This window comes from Centropristis striata, chromosome 10 (assembly GCF_030273125.1).
Source record: "Centropristis striata isolate RG_2023a ecotype Rhode Island chromosome 10, C.striata_1.0, whole genome shotgun sequence".
NCBI lineage: Eukaryota > Metazoa > Chordata > Actinopteri > Perciformes > Serranidae > Centropristis > Centropristis striata.
The window spans coordinates 17,248,552-17,258,827 of record NC_081526.1 but is presented as its reverse complement, the minus strand read 5'-3'; positions in this window follow the sequence as shown (position 1 = coordinate 17,258,827).

Below are 10,276 nucleotides of genomic sequence, written 5' to 3'. Positions count from 1 at the left end.
TTGGTTGATTTGGTAGGCTCCCTTTTAAACAAATATGTTAAATAGCTTGATTTAACAGTGAAGCTGTGGAGTCACAAAGTATTTATTTTAGCTCATGGTGTTACATTGAATATCTACTAAATATTCTTTTGCTAAAACATGTTATTTTCTAAATTCTTAATATTTGGTGAGGGACTACAACTTGGAGTGATTGCTGAGACACATCAGCCAAAAACAAGGCAAGCAGAACAGAGATGTTTTTAAATTTGCTTTTAGCCCATTTAATACAATATTAACATGATTCTGAGCGGTGGCCATCTTGTATGTGTACTTCATTGTGTGGTTTGAGTCATTAGCTTGCTGTGAGTTGGTACATTTGAGTGTTTTCAGACAGTTTTGATTTGGTTTGAATTTGTTTGTGTGAAGTGGTGGTTAATTTATAATTTGTCTCCACATGTTCCACTTACAACTTTCCACTTTATATACATAACTACAATAAGCTGCCTGTCAATGCAGTCTAGCCCCAGATTGTTTATTTTCTTTTCCTGTTCATCTTTTATTTTTTATGTAACATCTGTACAGTTTATTTCATTTACATTTTACTAAAAGCCGGTTATCTACTCATTTTTCGAGCCATGCAACACGGCCCTGCAAATATTTCAGAATAAAAGCCCTGTGTTAACAAATGACAAGAGAAACAATACAGGGCTTTTATTTTGAAACTGAAGCAAAAAGTGTTGACATATATATTTTACACATACAGATGTTAAGTCTGCAGTGAAGGTGTAATGTTGCTGGTACAATGCCAAATATGATTTCATTATTCATTCTTCATCTTCAGCACATATCTGATCTGCTCCTTCCATTCTTACCTTTCAGTATAAGCCCTTCATAAACTGTTTACCAGAGGCAACTCTACTTCATTAAGAGTATTTTCTAAAAAAAATTAACTCAATAAATCAGCTATACAACGACTTACCTTCGACAGACTGCTAAATGCTGTTCTGGATCAATAGGATCCCTTTTTTCTGCCAGCGCAAATCTTTTATTTTACTGTCACAAATTCACATTGGAGCCCGTATGCAAAATATTTACATTTTTGTGTCATTTATACATCATGCTTCTGGCGTGTAAAGGCCTTTTAAAGTAAATCTGACAATAGTTGAGTTCTTTAGTGTTTCGTGTTTTTTTCAGTCACTTTTGATGAGCTGGGCTTGTGGTTTCCACGTGCTTCCAGGCTAAAAACTTACTAAGATGGAAACTGATGACCATTTTCCCATCTGACTCTGGAAAGACTCCAAAAGAAGCTATGCCCAAAAATGGTGTTATTTTGTTTTACGCCTTGCTGTACACATTTAATGTATCAGTAATTTAAGAAAAATGCACATACATGGCTGCAGAAAACTGCAAAAGATGTAGAAAATGTAGAATCATATTGGTTGTTGTATGAGTTCTTATAACATAAATATTGTTGTCGGTTTAGGTCCATTTAAATAGGAAACCCAATTAGATTAGAGGAAGCGCACACACACACACACACACACACACACACACACAGACAAACAAGAGGAATAGTGAGATGTTAAATATTGATCCCTCTACAGCAGATTTTTCAGTCGACCATCTGGACTAAATAAACATTTATTCACAACAAAGTCTTATTTATTTGCCAGAAATGGTTTGACTCTTTGATAATATTTTACTCTCTATGGGCTCTAACTTGTCACTAAAAGCAATCAAAAATAATAGCTAATTTATCAACCCTTTATAGATCAGCAATAGGAGAACACACAGAATAAATATTAGTATAAAAGAAAACATTTGAGCCTTCATGGATGCAGATCACTTGTCAGTCTGCAGCTGCAAAAGCTGGACAGTTAAAAACGACTTACTGACATAAAACATTAATACATTTTGAGCAGATGCTCTGCAGACCAGAAGCTTATTAATCCTTTATAAATATTCCATCTTGCTGAGTAGTGGCCTACAGAGGAGTTTGTTTGGATGCACTTGTGATGTGATGAATATAAAGGAACCCTGAGCTCCTGCTGTGTTGCTGTTGGACAGGTGTGTTTCTCTGCCGCTGGTTTCCTGGTGTTCTGGGTCGTTTCAGGCTGCCAAACTCAATACAGCTCCTGCCAGCTTCTGGAGGTGGAAACCCTGATTAGTTGTGACTCTGTCTTCCTGCGTTTCAAACACTATAGCTTCATGATGGACTCAGTGTTCATAGTGTTTGCCTGCTTGTCTCCTGAGCCAATTTTGTTCCAGTCTTTCTAAAAACACTTCTTTTTTTTAGACCAAAAAATAGTTATTAGATTTGTTCGTTTTATATCCACTGCAGCTTGAATGTATTGTTTTAAAAAGAAGTAATGTGGGACTCCAGCAGCTTAGTCTGCAGAGGTCAAAGCTCAAGAGTCTGGACTCCTGGGGTCAGCGAAGCAAAGAGAAGCACTCTGTGTAACTTCTGTCTTTACATGTTCAGATAGATGAACTAATTACAGCGAGTGTCTGCAGAGGTCCACAGACAATCAAGTCTTTAGCTTATCTGCTGCTTACAGCCACTCAGGAGGTCAAACACACATTAGCCTGCTATCACTGCTAATCTCTGTCTCCCTGTCAGTCTCTGCTTCCTCCACACTCCACTTCAGTAGCTCTCTCTCTCTCTCTCTCTCTCTCTCTCTCTCTCTCTCTCTCTCTCTCTCTCTCATACACACACACACACACACACACACACACACACACACACACACACTTCACATTGTTTGTGAAAAGATTATTACTCATATCCAAAATGATTAAACCTATAAACTGACCTAAACTGTAAAATAAAACTAGTCAATTTAAAGTCAATTTACACAACCTAAAGGGATAAGATTTTACTTTTCCACATTAAAATGTCTAAAAATGACTAGACCTATGTTATATGACTTATTTAAATTATTGTAAAATCTTCGGAAAACTGTCATTTTAATCAAGGTAACCATCTGTTTCATTTGGCCGCCCTTCAATATCCTATCCATTGCAAGCCTCAGTTTTGTGCTTATCATAATTTGAATTTCAAAACTTGTCATCTCTAACTGTATATTTTAACTGGATGAAGGATTTTAGTGTTGGGAAGTCTAGATCTTAAGTTATCACAGTCAAAAACCTGAGCAAATGTTTGCAGCAGCTCAGCTTGCAGCCCCTTTGGGACGTCCTTTGTCCACCGAACAGTGTCAGAGAATCACTGATTTAACCTGACTAAACTGTTTTATCCTGCATTTTCACCGGTTTTAATCTAAGCTGTAACTTCTGAAAAAGATCCAGAATGATCTTACTTTTTTTAGTATTCTAGCTATTGCTTCAACTTAAGCTGATATTAATTTGTTTGAATTTACCTTTTTAAGGTGGTTTAAATACATTTAGCTGTTTCCCCCGTACACACCATCTAGTGTAGGAAAAACACTGACTTTGGATAAGTATCTCATACAACCCCACTTCTAAATACTCTTATCACTTTCACCTCAAATCCTCCCTAGAAAACCCTGATACTCATCAAAAGTCTGAGTGTAAAGGGTACCAAAGAAATCAGATTACTGCATGTTTAGGCATGCTTTCTGTTTAAATTTATCTTGAAACTTTCATTCCATTGCAATTGCGTTTGTTCTGTCAACATACAGACACATACTGCACGGTCTTCCTTCGACCAGGCCATCCCTGCACAATGTCCCCACTGACACTGGGTACATTTAACATATACAAATCCATGTTCATCTTTCCATGCAAACACTGACTCAAGAAGAATGATCCATAACCTTCAAATGCTTACAATTTTTTGATGATTTTATATATATAGATACATATATTGCATGACCTTTTTACATCCCCATTTTAAAAATATTTTATTATTTATAATAACACTTTCTGAGCTATAAATATCTTTAATTGAGGCATATGTCTTATATTCTTTCCCACAAATCGTTGTCTTTATTTGCCTTGTAAACCCTGAATGCATTAGAATGTAAAGAGCACAACAGGCAGTAAAATGTTTGTTTTGCATTATCTTTCTGCCCTCATAAGGAGATAGCTATGCCAAGTTTCACAGCAGTAGCACACACACACACACACACACACACACACACACACACACACACACACATGCAGACACACAACTCAAAGAAGCTAAAGCCTCCCTGAATGACGACGCAGAATTGAGATGTAATCAGGTAACATTACGTCTTTATCTGGAACAGTAATCTGGGAAATGGTCCTCTTTGTGCAGACAATGAGCACCGCATGTTCTGCTTATCGCAGAGAGTCAAATATCGAGCAGTGATGTTTCTACGTTCGTCTCCTTCTGTCTCTGTCGGAGCTTCTGCAGTTTGGTTGACTTTATCACCGGCTGTACTGTAAGGCTTTAAATTATTCAGTGCCTGCACAGATCGAGAGAAAGAGAGTGGGAAAGGGGGGGAGAGACATTATCTTTGACAGCAGCCTCTTTTTTTCTCCTCTTCCGTCTCACTGCACATCAGTTCAGACAGTGTTTACCAGAATAAACCCAATGTCCTCCTTCCTCTTCTTTGCTTTTCCTGTGGATGCTCTCTCCTTCACTTGTTTGCTGTGGAGTTACGTTACTGGACACAAGTGTTGAGTTTACTCTGCAGCTGCTTAACTCGCCTAAAATATGGTACACTGCAACAGTAGGGTACTTATAATCATTTTCAAGTTCTGATTCACTAAATGCTTTTTAGCTCACAATTTAGAGATTTTAAGTCTCCAAACTGCACACTGACGCTACAGAACACTACTTTGTCTTGCTGTAAAATACTGGTTTTATCTTCAAGTTCAATTCCAGGTAACCATTTAAACAAATTATATGTTTTTTGGTAGCGCTGTTCCGTAGCATGCTGTTGTAGTTCGCTATTTTTACTTCTACGTACGAAAAGTAAATTATATAATTTGTATTTTAGTTGTAATTGCAAACCAGCTTAAACCAACACATATTGTTGTTGTTTTTTTCATGACGTGAGCAAAGGAGGAAGTCAGGTGACTCTGTGTAAAGAGCAACAAAGTCTGTGTAGGGAGGAGGTTGGAGTGGATGAATAGGTTAAAAAAACAACAACAGGACTTTCGCCAAACCAACAAGTCCTGCAAAACATTCAACCAAATCTTTGTTCATAATACAAGGTGCCTCAAATATGACCCACAGGAGCATCTTCAAAATGAGCGCACCTACTACTGGCACAACCTCGTACATGAACGTATAGTTGGCATTTTTAAATACATTGTATACATTTGCAGTATGGTTACTATTAGGAAACAAAACTACTTTGTTAAGGATATGATTAAAAAGTACATGGTAAGGCATTAAAAAAGATAATCCAAAAAGTGAAATGAGACCCTCCGGTCCACACCTAGGTGGTCTTTTTTGTTCTTTATACTCTATATCCTCACTTACCATTTTGTTTTTACACTCCTACAGCCACTAGCCGGTGGTGCGCTAACTGCTGTTTTAGACAGCAATCACACATCTGCAAATGTTACACTGGCGAATATTCCTGCACTGCCTACATTCAACATGAAAATTGCCTCAGCACTTACATGCATTCACTTGTAAATGTATGTAAATGTTGAATTGTATCAACATCGTATAAATGAATTAAATCTATGACTCCGTAAGTAACAGTCTTTATTTCTGAAGCCTCAAAACTAGCCCGAGGTCAGGGTTTCTTTAAGACGTGTGAGCAGAATTTATCATAACTCAAAGGAATAACGACCAAAACAACTAAATCTGACCCGAGTTGTAAAGAAAAACATTCATTTTCCTTTAATCAAAGAACCTTCTACTTTCCTCAGATGTAACTTCGTAATGGTACTTATACTGCCTTTGATAAGAGACCTGAAAGAGCATCATGGATTCCTCATGTCCATGAAGCTAAAAGCCTCGAGCTCTTTGTGTCCTTCCTGTCAGTCTGTAATCATCAAACATGAAACAATATGAAAAGAGTAAAGCACAGAGCTGCTGAAGGGCCTGTTTTCTCCTCGCAGGAAGATGGTTGAACAGGGTGTTTAGAGGAGAACAATAAGACCCTGTCCTCGTTGAGCCACTTTAGATTCTGTTGAGATAGGTAGCCACAAAACCCAGTTTAAACGTGAGATGAGGAGAAGGTAGTTTTTTAAAAGAAATTTAAAAGCCTTTCACCATTTTCCTACAGCAGTTGATACCTGTGTCAATGACGTGTCATTTAATTGCAGCCTCCAGCATTTAATATTCAGTGTAGACGACGAGTATCCTTTGGGGGACATGATTAATAAGATTTAGTTTATATTATGAGTCATTTTTCAGCGCAGTGATTAATGATGCTGATAGTTTCATATTTCATGTAATATATAGTCACACTACTGGCAGATACACAACAGGAGAGCTAGTCAATATGCAGCAATGTATTTTTAAAATATTTAATCCTGAAAATTCCTATGGTGGAATTTTTCTTCTGGGTTTTCTAATCATACTATATTTAGTCTTTGGGCACTTAGGAGTAGTGTTTTTGCACTTTTTCCATAACATTTTTAGGAAAAAACAGCAGTTTAATTTGCTGAAAGACAAAATATAGGACATAGAAAATGGCTCACTCTCAGAAATTACAAGTATTTATTATCTTTTTTTTAAAGATATGCACACATATGCCATGTAAAAATGCCCATATGGAAGACATTTATTAAACATGTTACTGTTTTGTGTGTTTGGGGGTTTTTTTAAATGTCTTACTTTGACGATTGATAAAAGTGTGATTTTTTTTTTTATACATTTCTAAGTTGGACTGTCAGATACTTGCCCCAAGTTCATTCGTACCAGATTTCTAGAATTAATATTTTGGCATTTTTCCTTCATACTATGTATAGTGTTTGGTTACAAATGGGTTAATAAAACCAAAAAGTTTACCATTTAAAGTAGAACTAAGGAGAGAAGAGCGAAAGAGATTTAGAGAAGCAAGGAAACAGTCAGAGTGGTAATTCATTCATTTATTCTCTCGTGTATTTAGAGTCCATTTGCGTTTGTTTTGCACCTGGTACATCCTGCAGCAGCCCATTGTGGAAGAGGAAAAGGAAGAGGAAGCCTGAACTAGCACACACACACATACGCAAACACACACACGCAGCCTTTTCGCACAATCAGTTTCTTGTGAGTCAAGGTCTCAGGTCATTGTTGGAGGATCGGCTCTGATAGAACTGGAACAAAGAGCAAAACAACAACAACAACAGAACACTCACCAACACAACAGAGTGACACAGTGTGTGCGATGACTGTGTTTTTCCACATATATAGTGTGAATACATCATAAGCTACAGGGAACACTGTGTATGCTTCATGTCACATACTCAGAATGGTTCATGTGTCAATGTGAGCATGTGTTTTAGCTGTAAAATGATATTCCGTCCAGTGTTTCATGCATGAGGCCCAAGCGATAATTTGAAAATGAAAAATGAAAACCTGTACAAAGAGGGTATAACAATATTTATAACCTCTTAAAATCCACCTGCCTGCTTTCGGGTAGAGAAGCAAGCACCGCCCCAACTTATAGTGTCAGACTGCAGTCACACATGAAACATGACCATCACCTGCTGAGGTGATATGTGGGCAGAGCAGGAGGAGACCCTCACAGATATCAGTTTGCTGGTTTGTAGGCCGTTTGACAGCCAAGTGGAGTCAACCACACACACAAACACACACAAACACACACACACACACACGTCTTATTGGTTGAGGCTGCGACTTCGTGAGTTAGAGTCCATGTGATGCAAAGATGCAAATTTGCTCCACCACCAGAAGCAAATAACTTCACCCATTTGCCTTTTATAAACATAATATCTATATTTTAAAAATAAATATCTGAAGAATGAACTCAAATAATTTAATTTTAGAAAACAGAAAGTTGCCTTAATTTTAAATTCAGCAATATAATGTAATTTTTTTCTTCATATTTTTTTTAGACATAGAATTCACTGCATGTATTTAACATTCAAGACCATTAAGTAACTGAATAATACTGTTAAAGAAATCTGTAATATGCCATCATATAAGTTTAAAGATTTTATCCAAGATCCATTTTATGGTTAATATTTGTAATAAAAGTAATTTACCTTTTTTATGGCAGTTGCACTTAATGTAGAAAAACAAGAAAAACCCAGTAAATAAAACAGTACATTTCTGGAAAATAATTTATTTTTGTTTTTACTGTGTATTTATAATCAAATTTGTATATGACAGCCAGTTCAATACACATGTTGTGATGTGAGAATTATTTTAAGACAGAAATAAAAAAACAGCAAACCTTTAACTCCCTTAAAACTTGACTTGGAGCCTGAAGTTTTGACGGACAGGCTTCCCGTTAACACAGCTTTGAAAGGAAAATGTTGAAACCCAGCGTCATTTAAAGGTCAGGCTCCAGAGACTTTGAAGACTCGCATGTTGACTCACAGTTTACCTCTGAAGATTTTAATACAGCTCAGCAGCAGCTCCATCTCACTACAGTGACTCATTCAGTGAGTGTGTCCAGAAAAATCACTTAATGCAGCTTCAGCATTCAGAATAAAAAAAAAAGATAAATTAAAGTTAGTATGTGTAACGTTGGTGTGTGTGTGCTGTCAGCCTGTCCTTGCTGTGTCCAGCGGTGACAGAGGAAGCTTTGGTGCTGTCACTGCTCATCGCTGCTTCACATCCAGAGCGCTCACAATGTGTCAGTGTTCCTGTTCCACATGGGGGCCAGTGGGGCATCATTACCATCTGGCTATAAGGCTATACTGATGTCAAATATAGGCCAGCAAACACACACTCACACATGCTCGCACGCTGTTCATGCACACAGTGTGCTGTTAGCACTTGGAGAGCAACAGGGGGAAGGAGGCGACGTGGACGTGAGGCGAGCCGCTGTGACAGTCCGTCCAAATTGACCGCCAGCGCTCTGGTGGCAGTTGGCCTGGTTCCTTCTCATTGCTCTGTGACATTCCCTCAATCAGCACTGTATCACACACACACACACACACACACACACACACACACTCACACACACATGCTCACACATGCAGAGTGATATCCTCCAGCGGCCCTCATTGTCTCACTAGACTATCCATGTGAGTCATTCTTCCCCTGACTACCGCTTCCAGTAAAAATACACACACACACACACACACACACACACACACATACACACACACCAATTTGTCCCTCTTTATTCAGCAACAATAAAGATCAACACATGTGGCCTGCTGCAACAAAAAAAGGTCAGCCTTTCAGGAAAAGGGTTCCTTTTTCAGTCTCTACAGATTAAATAAAAGCCCATTGGTGAGAAGATGAATAGTCCCTTAATAAAATAAATAACAATAATAAATAATAATAAAACAGTCAGAATCTTCCTACTGACAAAACACTGGCCCTCATGCAAGAACCACTCATTCATTCATTCTTCAGAGGTTTGTACAAGTGATTCAGGAGAACTGACCACATTCATAAATTCCCTCATCATTTTCTCTTAGACAAAAACACAATTTACATGTGAGTCATGCAGTTTTTCACTTATTCATTGTATATTTCATTGCTCTAAAACAATTTTATGTTTGAAGATCCTGTATGACTTACAAATTATAAAGTGAGAGAAAGTTAAGATAAGGGTACAGATGTATAGATTCATACAAAAGAAATCCCTCTCAATCATCACTGCAGAGACTCTGCTCCCTGCCTGTTTTTTTCTTTTCATTTTTCTGTTGCTGTGTTTCTGGGTGTCATCATTTAGCACAAAGCCTTAATCACATCTTTAGTTGTAAAGCATTCTTGTAATTTTGACAAGATCTTTATTACAACCCGTCCTCTGCATCATACAGCCACATAGGTATTTCCAAAATAAGCATAAACCATAGTGGTGACAGGGTATGGATGTTTTGAAACATGTCATTGACATTATGCAGTGGTCACAGATTATTTAGGTTTTAAAAGAAAAAAAGTACATGGTTAGGCGTTGCAAAAGATTGTTAGAAAAGTAAAATGAATGCATATAACTAGGTGACGTAAAGCACAATGCATGTAAATTAAATTTAAAAACTTCAAATAACATTGTTAACTTTTTATTTCATTTTAAGAATGCAGGTCTCCTGGATGAGAGTCCAGTTTTTCTTTGATTTGCTATAGTGTTTATTTCTGGCTCTACACAAAAATGTGAATTTAGCAAGCTGAAACGCCATGTAAGCAAAGCTTGTTCCAAAACAAACAGAAATTGTTGCTTAGCATGCCTTTAAGCTTACAATAGCTGGTAGTTTTTTGGCC